We start from the raw sequence: 12,825 nt of genomic DNA, 5'->3' as shown, positions 1-12,825 counted from the left end.
ATGGCCTTAAGACTGGCATTCTAGAACAGAGCATCTCAGACTTGACCGTGTCTGTCTGTGAATCACCTGGGGGACGGGTTCAAATGTGGCTTCTGATCCAGGAAGTCTGGGGTGGGGCCGAGCTCCGGGGTATTGCGGATGGAGTCAAATGAGGACCACATTTTGAGTCGCAGAAATCTCCCAGGTGCTGCTGATGCGGATGCTGTTGGTCGCTGGACCACGTTTTGAACATCAAGGATCAACTGGGGCCTAAGAGCAGTGGCCGCTGGGGCTTTCTAGAAATGCAGGCTCTCAGGCACCACCCCCGCCCGCTGCCTCGGATGCTGCATCTGACGAGGACCCAGGTGCCTGCTAGGCATGTAACCCTGGGATGAGCCCCGGTCGAGGGTCCTCCCTGTCTTGGCCCTGTGGTCTCACCAGCTCATAGCGGAGGGGACGGGCCGTGAGTGTCTGGGCTTCTGGCTTCTGTCCCTGGAAAGCTCTGAACAACTCCCTGCCCCCCACCTCCCCCCAACCAAGGGAGAATAGTGATAAGTGACTGTTTCTCAAGTGCCCCGACCTTTCTTGGATGGAATGCCCCCGGTTAGGAGGAGGATTTCGTGTTTGCGGGCCGAGTTGGCCGCGCCTCTTGTCATCCTGGAGATGGCAGTGCAGGACGGCAATTGAACAAGGCTGGGGCCGCAAACCCGCAGCAGCTCCTCCCAGACGCTGCCATCATCCCTCCCACTGTGATCGCCAGAACTGGCCCTGGTTCTCCCCCGGGGTCCCAGCCCTGAGCTCTGGTTTCCCGGCCAAGGCCACGGCGGGTGGGGGGAGGCAGGCGCCCCGCCCCGAGCCTGGTGGGGGGGGGGGGTGGGCGTGGGAGGGCGGGGTTTGTGTATATCTGCCTCAACAGGAGATCGTTTGATATTCCACCAGCATTTCATTGACTGCCTACTGTGTGACATGCAGCTTGCTACGTGCCGGGGGGACCTAGAAGGCAAAGTGAGCCCACAGTGCTGGAGCCTGCCCAAAGCCACGAGCCAGTGCTGCCGCGGACAGCTGCCTGGTGCTCGGGGCGGGTATAAGGAGGGTGGTGACCTCATCTGGGAGGTGAGATCTAAGGGACAGACAAGGAGCCCGGCAGGAAGCACACGTAGCGACTTTGAGGCAGAAACCGCATGCGTGTCAGCACATCCGTATAGTTTCCAAAGATCACTGGTACAAGCTGGTCCCAAGCAATCAAAGCTGGGATTTATGGGCCAACCTGTTAGAAAGGGCACGCGCTTTTCAGCAGGAATGGCCCCAAACGGTGAGGAAATACCTGTCCTCAAAATAATGAGCACGTGTTCCTAGAGCGGGGGCCGTGTGCAAGCTGTGGCCCTCGGTCACGCGGAGAAGCGACGGCCCGGCTCTTGTCTGCAGAGGACTGCTGGTTTTACTGAAGAGGTTGGAAACCGCACGTGAAAAGCAAAAAACGAAACAGGAGGCCAGCGTGGTTTATGAAATGGCAGATGGGTGATGGAGGGTGTTGGGGTTGCGTGGAGTTCACAGGGGAGAAAGTGGGTGCAGGGGGAGGACGGGGGCGGTCTAGGTGGGTGGGGGGGGGTGCAGTTGAGGCCAGCGTGGGTGAGTTCTGAGGGCCGGGCCGGGGGGGCCCAAGCCTGACGCTGTAAGCCGGAGCCGTGTATCCCGGGCTCGTCCAGCCCGGTACCCGGTACCGGAGGAAGAGAAAGGAGTCTTCTAGGGTCAGTCCTGCTGAAACTCCCCCAAAGCATCCGCTTTATCTTGCAAAATGCTCATACATTTTGGATTCGACTCTGTGACAGAGGCACGTTTAGCATAAAAATAATGTTTTGAATTACTAGCTACAAGATTTGAATTTTCTTCCTTAACACTTCCGACAGTCTGAGGTTTTAGGAAGGCAGGTGTTTCCCTGTTTCCCTGACCCACTCCTCAGCAGAACAAAGGGGCTGGGCGGAGGCTTCTTCTGGGGGGGTGGGGTGGGGGGGGGGGCATCAGGGCTTGACGGCCTGGGGTCAAATCCCGGCAAGGCCTCCCCATGTGACCTGGTGGGGGAGACCCTTGTCTGGCGGGTGCCTGGGCTCCCTGAGAGGGGAGGAATCTCAGGACCCACCTCACAGGTTTGGGTGAGTACTGAATGAGTGAGTACCCATAAAATACTTAGCACGGCACATAGCACACAGTTGATCAACGTCAAATGTTAAGATACTACGTTAGTCAGTAAATGGGAGATGATAGGGTCACCAGCATCACTGACAGGTCACGGGAATATTGAATGGTTCCCACTTCAAAAAGTGTGTCCAGGTCTGGAGCGGACAGTCGAGGTCCTAGGAGTTAAATTGTTGTGATTTTGGGGGCCGGTGGGGGTGGGGGGGGCACAGTCTGACGCATGAGGACCTGGCTGCCTTTGGCTCTTGGAGAAACCACGCCACACCAAGTTCACCAGCTGGGAAGACCAGGGAGGGGCCCTCGTGAAGGGGGCAGGTTGCCCACCTGTCCTGGAAATCGATACGGGAATTGGATCTGGATGAATCTTTGCCCACCTGCCCGTTGGGTCTGGATGAATCCTTGTGTCCCTCTGAAATTCATCTGCTGAACCTGGGCCCTCGGGTGTGGCTGCATTTGGAGGCAGGGCCTCTGAGGAAGTAATTCAAGTTAACTGAGGTCCCGAGGGTGGGGCCCTGCTCCCACAGGATTAGCGTCCTTATTAGAGAGCTCGCTGTGCTCTCTGTCACGTAAGGTCACGGCGAGGAGGTGGCTGTCCGCAAACCAGGAAGAGAGGTCTCACCAGAAACGGCCTGTGTGGGACTTGACCTCGGACTTCCAGCCTCCAGAACGGGGAGAAAGTAGATTTCTGTGGTTTAAGCCGCCCAGTCTGTGGTACTTTGTGACGGCAGTTGGAGCATAGCTGGTGCAGGGAAAGAGGCCATCATTTATTAGATACCTACTGTGTGCCATGCCCAGAAGGCTCTGCACAGATGCTATTTTTAGGCTCAGAGAAGTGTGTTCTCACCCTTTTCTCCAGCTCTCTCCCTCACTTTGTAATTATGCATTCTTCAGCTTCTTTCCTCATTTTATTGGTCTGTATGTGTGTGGGCCTTCTGCCGGACTCCCAGCCTCTCACGGGATACTTGGAAGGGCAGGTGGTGAATGGAGGCACCTGAGGTACACAGTGGGTCCTCGCTGAGCCCTCGAAACACTGAGCCCTCGAAACAGGCAGGGGTGGGGTGCCTTGTGACAAATGCACACATTTGGACAGTTGTGGCTGCGGACGGGAACCGGGTTTGACTGGCTGCAAAGATCCCGGGCCCCCCACAGGACCCAGCCGCCTTCAGTGAGCTCGCGTGTAGACATGGTGAGCTTCCCAAGACGGCGGGGGTCGGGGGGTGCCGCTCTGGGGTCCAGAGGCTGCTCGTGGACGGGAAGGATGCTCGGTTTGGGAGGGACATCACCGCGCCCTTCCTCCAAGACTGCACTCTGGTCTTCACGGTCACGGAAGGCGGTCACCGGGGGCTTCGCCCACGTACCTGCTCATGGGATTCCCCACCACAAAGGGTCTACTGGACCTTTTTTCGGATCGTTTAAGTTCTTCCTCGTCCTGAGCTGATATCTATTTCCCTTGTTTTTTTTTTTGTTTTTTTTTTTTTTTTTAAAGATACACAGGACAGAGCCGTGAGGAGAACCTTGAGGTCTCGAGACCTTTCTCTTGCTTGAACAGCAGCCCATTAATCAAAGCTTTGCATTTAGTTTTTCACCTCTTCTGAATCTGTCTCACTCCACTGCCCTCAGCCGGTATTTGTGGAACCCGCCCACGGGAGCCGCCTGAGGACCTCCGCCAAATGTCTGGCTACACGCCAGACGCATCGTCTCTGGAGTCTCCCCTCTCAGGAAGGGAGAGCTTCCTCTCGTATGAGTGGTCTCTGGGTCCAGGCGGTCCCCAGAGGACCCTCCGCTCCTGCCTTGTTCTCCTGGGGTTTACGAGACTTCAGGATTGTTGCCCAGCCAGACGTGGAGTTCTGAAGCTTCTGGAATCTGCCTTTTTTGGCAAAGAGGCACAGATGTTCATCTCTCCTCCGCTGGCACCTTCCCACTGCTCGGGGCTCTGTGAGGGCGGGGGCTACATCTGTCACGGTCACCGTCCCGCTGGCCCGCCGCGCCCCCAGAGCCTGGCAAAGAGGACGTGTGTCCTCGGTAACTGTGTCGATCCGCCCCGAGCTGAGCTGACGCCGGTCCGACAGTCTCACTCATAGGTTCTGTCGTGTCCGTGATCCTTCCGATTTCCCAGCTCTTCTCAAAACGCGGCGTATTCCTTTTTGCGACTGTAAAAGGAGCACGTGCCCACTGGGGATCTTGAAGGTGACCGAACCAAAGGCAGTCCACGCTTAGGGCTCGAAGGTCACCAGTACCAACGGTTCCGACTCTGGCATCCACTCACCTACTGAATGTTTCTGCCAGGGTGTCTCGAACGCATCTCAAACCCTACCTGACCCCAATCGGCCTTCTCATCTTCCCCTTCACACTGCTCCCGAGTTCCCAGATTGGTTCACAGCATCGCAATTCACCGGATCGCCCAAGACAGAAGTCTTACGTTACTTTCCACTTCACCCCCAACATCCAATTGTTCATCAAGGCTTGCCCAGTCTTGCTCCCCGGAATGCGGCTTCTCATCATTACCGCAGCTTCCCCGGACTCTAAAGCAGCCCCTCATCACTGCTAATCTGAATCATCGCAGCCACACTCTTACTGGTCTCCCGACCTCTCCGGCCGGGGCGACCTCCTCTCTCCAGTGCTGCTGGGATAAGACCATATTATCCCTCTGCTCAAAAAATGTCAGAGACGCACCGTTTTCCACCGAAAAATCCAGCATGACATTCAAAGCTGTGTCTTCATCCCCCATCTACTCAAGGGTCACCTCCTCCAGGAAGTCTCCTCTGATCTTCAGGACCAAAATTAACAACCCCATTTCCCTGTTCTCCCATGGTGCTTTCGCTGGGTGCCTTTAACAGGTCTTACCCATCATTTCATGGTTTCTCACGTAAATCTCTTGCTCCCTCTCTGGACTCAGGGGCTCATCAGTACCAGGGACCGCTCCACTCACCGTCGTGTGACCCGAGAGAATCACAGTATTGCTCGGGTGGATTTCAGCACAGAATTCATCTGGACGTAGAAACTGGAACTTGTAAAGCACAGATATGCAATCTGAGTATCACCGTAGTTCCCTGGCACTTGTGTTTTCGAAAAGTTTTCAGTTAAAGTGTTACATGGATTTTTGTCTTTTAAATTTTTTTTTAATGTTTATTTATTTTTGAGAGAGATAGAACAGGGGGGTGGGCAGAGAGAGAGGGAGACACAGAATCCGAAGCAGGCTCCAGGCTATGATTCATCAGCCCAGAGCCCCATGCAGGGCTTGAACTCATGAACTATGAGATCATGACCTGAGCCAAAGTTGGACACTTAACTGACTGAACCACCCAGGCTTCCCTGGATTTTTGTCTTTTAAACACTGAATTTAGATTTTCTCTATTTAAAGTTAAAATACATGTATTTCCCAGTTACCCACTTCCTCTGATTTTGCTTGAGGAATCTCCTGTCCCTTTCCCATTGGATACAGTTCAATGGCAGTGAGTGGGGTTTATAATCAGGAGGGAATCTGCCCTCCACCCAGCACACAAGGCATCACATGGCCCAAGCTAGACCCAACTGCATGCTTCTTCCTCTGGAGCTGAGTCCTGGGCAAAAGAACAAAGGGGCTACAAAATGAATGGAGTTCTTTTCCACGCCCCAACTTGTGGGATGTGCCACAATTAGGGCCTCGCCCCTTGTGGGCTTAGGCGACACTTAACCTTTTTGACAATTACAATGAGATGGAAATTTCAGGGCTCCAAAGGGTTTTGCCAATAATCTTCTTCCTGGTACTCCCAGCTCTCTGCTGGAGGCAGGTCTCATCACTTCCTGGACCTCCGAGCTGGCAGGGCTTACCTGGCGTGAGGGGTGGATGCAGGCAGCCCCCCATGCTTTACAGCTTGCCGTGATGGGGAAGTCTTTTGTGACAGAGAAATGTGGGCACAGATATTCATGACTTCTGTTTTATCTGAGACACTGAGAAGGTAACTTTCTCCCCGGAAATAGATAAGAATAAACCAGCAGGATCTCCAAAGAGGGACTTCTAGAAGGCAAATGGATAGACTTCTCTGTTTTTCTTCTTTTCCCAACCTAACGCTTGGGTTCCAGGAAAGGATGTGGTTTGCTTTCAGACACAGGTGACTGTTTACTAACCCAGCTGCTGCTCTCTCGAGAAGGAGGATTACCACACGCGGGTGAGGAGGTCACCCATAACTTTGTGGGTGTGGTTCTTGCTTCTTAACTCTCCAGCTGCCTCCATTCTTGCCTGTTTTTAAGCCAGGTTCTCCAGTTTCTTGTTGGTCCTGTGAGCCCTGGATGGCTCAGGGATGAGTTTGCAGGCAGTGGAAAAAGAGTGACTTAAATATCAGGCAGCTGGTCCGGTCTGTGGCTCCAGAGAGTCACTAATGTCACAGACTATTCTTGTCTCTCTGCTCTAACCATCCTCAGCATGGCGCTTCGATCCTTAAGGTCACGTAACGTCATCATTGCTGCTGCGGCACCAGCCATCGTGTTGATATCCCATATAGGAGGAATGAGGAAGGAGGAGGGTCAAAAGGGCATTGCCAGCGCAGTCAGCCACTTAAAAACAAACAAACAAACAAGCCAAAAAAACCCTTTCCCAGGATTCCAACCCATTGGACTTCCATTTATATCTTGTCTGCTGTAATAATGTCACACGGCCACACGGAGTTTTAAGGGAAGCTGGGCAGTGGGGTTTAAATGGACATGTTCCCACTGTGACAAAGATCAGGCTTCTTTTAGAAAGGGAGAGAGAGAGAGAGCGAGCGAGAGAATGTTGGGTGGGCAAGTCTCACTCTTTGTTTTGCCTCAGCCCCCAACATCCTTCCTAGGACTTGTTTTTGATTAGATTAATTTGAGTTGCTTTCTGTGACTTGCAACCAAAGAAGACTGAAACCGGAACTTATTTATCTAGATCTGTCGTGGGGGAAAAGGGAAAATACATGAAAGAAAAAAAAATCAAAATCACCTGTAATGCTACTATCCAGGGATAAATATCGTCAATAATATATTAATTACAGTAAATATTCTACTAACTTGTGGTTTTTCTTTTTCTTTTTTAACATTTATTCATTTTTGAGAGATAGAGAGGGACAGAGTGCAAGCAGGGGTGGGGTAGAGAGAGAGGCAGACACAGAATCCGAAGCAGGCTCCAGGCGCTGAGCTGTCACACAGAGCTCGACACGGGGCTCGAACCCACGTATTGTGAGATCGTGACCTGAGCCGAAGTCGGATGCTTAACCGACTGAGCCACCCAGGTGCCCCCCAAATAAACACAATCTTAAAGAGATGCAGCCTTCCTCACCACATTCAACACCTCGTTTTTTTTGGTTTCACCCTGGGGTTCGTGTGCAGTTGACGGGCCACATTTATGGGGCTGGCCACACTGGTTGCTCGTGGCTGGGCTCTGTTCTGACCGGCTCGTGCCAGGCCGTACTGACCGTTCAACATTTTTGTGAATACATGACCTGTTTTTAAAACTCTTTATTTGGAACAAATTCTAGATTCTCAAGAAGTTGCAAAAAAATATATACGGGAAGGTCCCCTGAACTATACCCAGTTTTCCTCAATGGTAACATCTTGCATAATTATAGTACAATATCATACCCAGGAAAGTGACGTTTGTATAATCTGTAGAATCTCCTCGGATTTCACCAGTTGTGTGTGCGTGTGTGTGCACATGCAGTTTTGTGTCATTTTATCTCATGAGTAGATCTGTTAACCAGCACCACAATCCAGACACAAGGAGCCCCCTTAGGCTGTGTCTTTCCTCTGTCACACCCACAGATTGGCTTTTCTCCTCCACTCGGCATGATTCCCTTGAGATTCGTAAAAGTTACTATGTGTATCCACGGTTTGTTCCTTTGTATTGCTAAGTAGTATCCGCGATGTGGATGTAACGGTTTCCTTGAAGGGTACTGGCTGTTTCCAGTTTGGGGCCATTATGAAGAAAGCCACTATGAGCAGTCGTGCACAGGTTTTTGTGTGCATGTAAGTTTTTATTTCTGGGCGAACGCCCAGGAGTGTTAATTTCTGGGCAAATATAAGTGCATATTTAGTTTTGTAAGAAATTGCCAATTTTCTAGATGGCTGCATCATTTTACGTTTCTGTCAGCAACGTAGGCGGGATCTAGTTTTTCCGCGTCCTCACCGGCACAGGGTGTTGTCTGTTTCTTTTTGTTTTAGCCACCTCGGTAGGCGTGTAGCGATAGCTCACTGTGGTTTCAATTTGTGGCTAATATTGTCGAACTCTCTTCATGTGCTTAATTCCTGTCTATCTTTTTCAGTGAAAGGTCTTTTTGTTCCTTTTCCCCATCTTCCAACTCGATTTTATTTTTGCTATGGATTTTTGAACGTTCTTTTTAATACGTATATATTCTAAATACAAATCCTTTGCAAAATAAGTGGTTGGTAGAGGTGCCTGGGTGGCTCAGTCGTTAGATTATCTGACTCTGGATTTCGGCTCAAGTCGCGATTTCACGGTCATGAGATCAAGCCCAGCGTCGGGCTCTGTGCTGGGCCTGGAGTCTGCTTGAGAGTCTCTCTCTCCAAAAAAAAAAAAAAAAAAAAAAAAAAAAAAAAGTGTTTTGCAAATATTTTCTCTCCGTCTGTAACTTGTTTTTCATCCCATTAAGAGTCTTTTTTTTCCCCTATTGAGATATAAATGACACACTGTAATTTCACGCTTTTAAAGCACACGGTCCACTAGTGTTTAGTGTGTGCATAATTTTGTACAACAGTTAATCACTATAAAATTCCTGAGCATTTCCATCACTCCAGGAATAAACTCCAGACCCATTAGGCAGCCCCTCCTCATTCTTCCCCTCCCTCCAGCCTTCACATCCACTTTTGTCTCCGGATTTGCCTGCTCTGAGTATTTTGCACAAGTGGAATCACGCCACACGGGATCTTGTGGGTCCGGCCTCTTTCTCTCAGCAGCATGTTTTCAGGCCTTACGTTTTGCAGGCTTTCCGTTCCTTTTGGGGCTGGATAGTATTCCCTTGTACGGACAGACCGCATGGCGTCGGTCCATTGTTCGGAGCTGGATTGTGTCCTCCAAAAAGGAAATGTTGAAATCCCAGCCCTCCGAACCTCAGAACCTGACCTTATTTGGATACAGGGTGGTTGCCCATGTGACTAGTAAAATACAGTCATACTGAGGATCAAGCCCTTAAGGACTCGCGTCCTAACAAGATACACAGAAGACGGCCACGTGACAACAGAGGCAGAAATTGAAGCGACACAGTCACAGCCCAGGAAATGCCGAGCTTGGCAAGAGAGGAGCCCCCTCCAGCTCCCGGAGGGGCGAGGCGCCTCCGACACCTTGGTTTCAGTCGTCTGGTCTCCAGAGCTGGGAGACCGTACATTTCTGTGGTTTGAAATCACCTGGTTTGTGGCCGTGCCTTTCGGCAGCCGGAGGAAACTCACGCATCCACTCATTAGGGCCATTTGGATCGTCTCCACCCATTGGCTGTGGTGAATCATGCCGCTGTGAACGGTCCCGGACAGGTTTCTGTGTGGATATTTGCTTTCAATTCTCTTGGCTCTGTACTTTGGAGGGGAACTGCTGAGTCATATGGTTACTCTGTATTTAATTTTCTGTGTGTGTGTGTGTGTGTGTGTGTGTGTGTGTGAGAAAAATACACGTAACGTGAACTCTATCATTTTAACCATTTTAAAGTGTAGGATTCAGGGGCACTAAGGAATCTGCAAATTGTGCAACCATCACCATGATCTAGGTCCAGAACTTTCCCCCCACAAACTGAAACCCTGTAACCAATCCCCCTCCCCCTCCCCCAGCCCCTGAAAATCACTACGTGGCTTTGTGTCCCTATGGATTTGTCATCCCCAGTATCTCATCTAAACGGTTATATCATATGCGTCCTCTCGTGTCTCGTCCTCTCGTGTGTGGCTTCCTTCACTTCCACCTTCCAGTTCAGCCACGTTCTGGCCTGTGGCAGCACTTTGTTCCTTCTGTGGAGGAGTGGTACCTTTGAGAGAGAGAGAGACAGAGCACGAGTAGGGGAGGCGTAGAGAGAGAGCAAGGCACAGAATCCGAAGCAGGCTCCAGGCTCCCAGCTGTCAGCACAGAGCCCAACACGGGGCTCGAACTCACAGACCGCGAGATCGTGACCTGAGCCGAAGCCGGACGCTTAACCGACTGAGCCCCCCAGGTGCCCCGAGGGTTCTGTTGTCTATAAGCCACCCAGGCTGTGGAACTTTGTTGCAGCAGCCGGAACAGACTGAGACAGTTTTGCCCCATTTTAGAACATAACTGGGCTCCCTTGCTCAGCATAGCGTCTCCCAGACTCCCAGATACTATGTTGCCGGAGACGGAACTTGTTTCTTCTCACTGCTGTACCAGGTTCCATCACCAGAACAGACCACAAGCGACCACCCACTCACTGTCGGGGACATCCGGGTGGTGTCCAGCTTTTGCCTGTCACAGATAAGGCCGCAGGGGACATTCTGGAACGCGTCTTCGGGTGCGTCCGGGCTCTTGTTTGTCTTGGGGGACGTCATGGGGCACGTACGTAGCTCTAGCAGGTGCTGGCAGATGTATTTCCGAGGTAGGCGTACCACGTGGTGCTCCTGTGTAAAGGGGGAGACTTTGCTTTTGCCCAGCCTCTTATGGAGTTGCAGTTTTTCTCTGCATTTCTTCGATGGGTAATAATGTGCAACAACTCCTGGGGCACCTGGGGGGCCCCGTCGGGTAAGCATCCGACTTCGGCTCAGGTCATGATCGCCTGTGAGTTCGAGCCCCGCGTCGGGCTGTGTGCTGACAGCTTGGAACCTGGAGCCTGCTTCGGATTCTGTCTCCCGCGCTCTCTCTCTCTCTCTCTGTGCCCTTCCCCACTTATGCTCCCTCTCTCTCTCTCGCTCTCAAAATAAATAAATATTAAAAAAATATTTTAGGGGTGCCTGGGTGGCTCAGTGGGTTAAGCGTCCGACTTCGGCTCAGGTCATGGTCTTGCGGTCCGTGGGTTCGAGCCCCACGTCGGGCTCTGTGCTGACAGCTCAGAGCCTGGAGCCTGTTTCAGATTCTGTGTCTCCCTCTCTCTCTGCCCCTTCCCCGCTCATGCTTGCTCTCTCTCTCACTCTCTCTCTCTCAAAATATAAACAAACATTAAAAAACTAACGTGGGACACCTTTTCATATTCCAACTTCTCACTTAATGCTATGTTTGAACAGCACTCAGTATAAGCCTGAGAGGTTGGCATTCTTGTGTCGTTGGACGGATGGGGACGTTTGGAGGGCGGAAGGGGCCGGCGGCTTGCCTGAAGAGGAACAGCTGGTACAAGGTGGATCCCGGATAAACTCGGATGACAGGGCGTGAGCTCCTACCCGCTGAACTGCGGAGAAGCCTTGTTCTAGGACGGGAACGAGCTCTTCTCCCTCTCGAGCTGGAGGAAGACGGGCAGAACTCAGGTCAGCCCTTTATTTATTTTCTTCAGATCAGCACGTGAATCACTGGAGCCCGGCAACACATGGGTTAAGAAGGCTCTTTGGGGAACAGGCTTTGCTCTCCCCGCGTTAGCCCCTGCTGTTATTTTTACGGGAAAGCATGTTCTGAGTTCCAAGCCCGGACACCAGAAGGAGGCCCGGTGCATGGCCCGTGGGAGCCTGTCTGTGTACCCAACGCAAACATCACGACTTGAGTAATAGCGAGTCCTGGAAATGATGACGGCCGCTTCCAAGCTTGTTGCCAGCCACTTGCTGGCCTTTGCAGAAACCTGAGACGCAGGCATGTGTGTCGGGAGGCGGGAGGCGGGAGTCCCCGCCAAGGAGTCTCAGGTTTCGCAATCTCCACGACAACGATGCTAGAATCCATTTTCCCCTCCTGTGTCCGTCAGGCTGCCCGGGAGCAAACCTGGAGACGGAGATTGGTGTGCAAGCTGTCCGCTGAGGTCACGGTCCCAGGGTGGTCTGCAAGGGGGGGAGGAGACCAAGAAGCCAAGGGGGGACGGGGTTTTCTTCGGCAAAGTCTCCCTGAGGGTTTGTCCAGGCCGGGCGGAGGCGCTGGGCCTTCATATCCAAGTACCTGCGTGTCAGTGACCAAGGGTTCACCTGGGGACAGAAGCCCGGGCAGCTCTCAGCATCCGCGTGTACACGCGAAGTAACTGCAGGTGCACACCGTGCGAAGCAAAGCACCCCAAAGACCACGGAGGCCGGAAAGAATCACAAGGCTTCAGGGGAGCTCCCATAGCACACTGGGGGCCGCCCGTCTTGCTGGACTCACACAAATCAATCTCCTCGGGCTCCAACCGTGTGATAAGTTGTTCAGTGAGGTGCCGATACCTTGTAACATTTTCGTTGCTTCCAGAAAACAAGAGGCCAGTGATACTTGCCAATGGCAAATGCCAGAAACAATGTGAGCCGCAGCCAGAGGCAAGGATTCCTGGTCACCAATCCGGGAGGTCAGCCTGTTGACACAGCCGATCCGAGGAAGCTGGCCTCCTTCTGCAACCACACACCGTCTGTGATTCCCGGCAGCCGGGGAAAGAACGCTACTCCCAGAGGCTGGGACGGCGGCCCGGCGGTTTTCTCCCCCCGCCTCCTCCGAAGCCTTTCCCTGCCCGGCGATGCGTGGGACCATCTACCGTGACACTATTGATCGCAACTCAGCATGCTGATGGAAAAGTGCAAACGCGTGAGTGTGTGCAGATGGGTGGATTTTCC

At 52.3% G+C, this 12,825-nt stretch overlaps 1 long non-coding RNA gene across 1 annotated transcript in view; it reads right to left on the bottom strand.

The window, feature by feature from the left end:
- LOC132689658 (uncharacterized) overlaps window positions 1-12,825 on the bottom strand; it is a 50,248-nt gene that overhangs the window by 2,210 nt on the left and 35,213 nt on the right. The gene's annotated exons all lie outside the window — the stretch shown is intronic.

The sequence above is a fragment of the Panthera onca genome, chromosome E3, assembly GCF_046562875.1.
Source record: "Panthera onca isolate mPanOnc1 chromosome E3, mPanOnc1 haplotype 2, whole genome shotgun sequence".
Taxonomy (NCBI): Eukaryota; Metazoa; Chordata; class Mammalia; order Carnivora; family Felidae; genus Panthera; species Panthera onca.
Note: the sequence above shows the minus strand (reverse complement) of the source record. Positions and strands in the feature narration are given on the sequence as shown.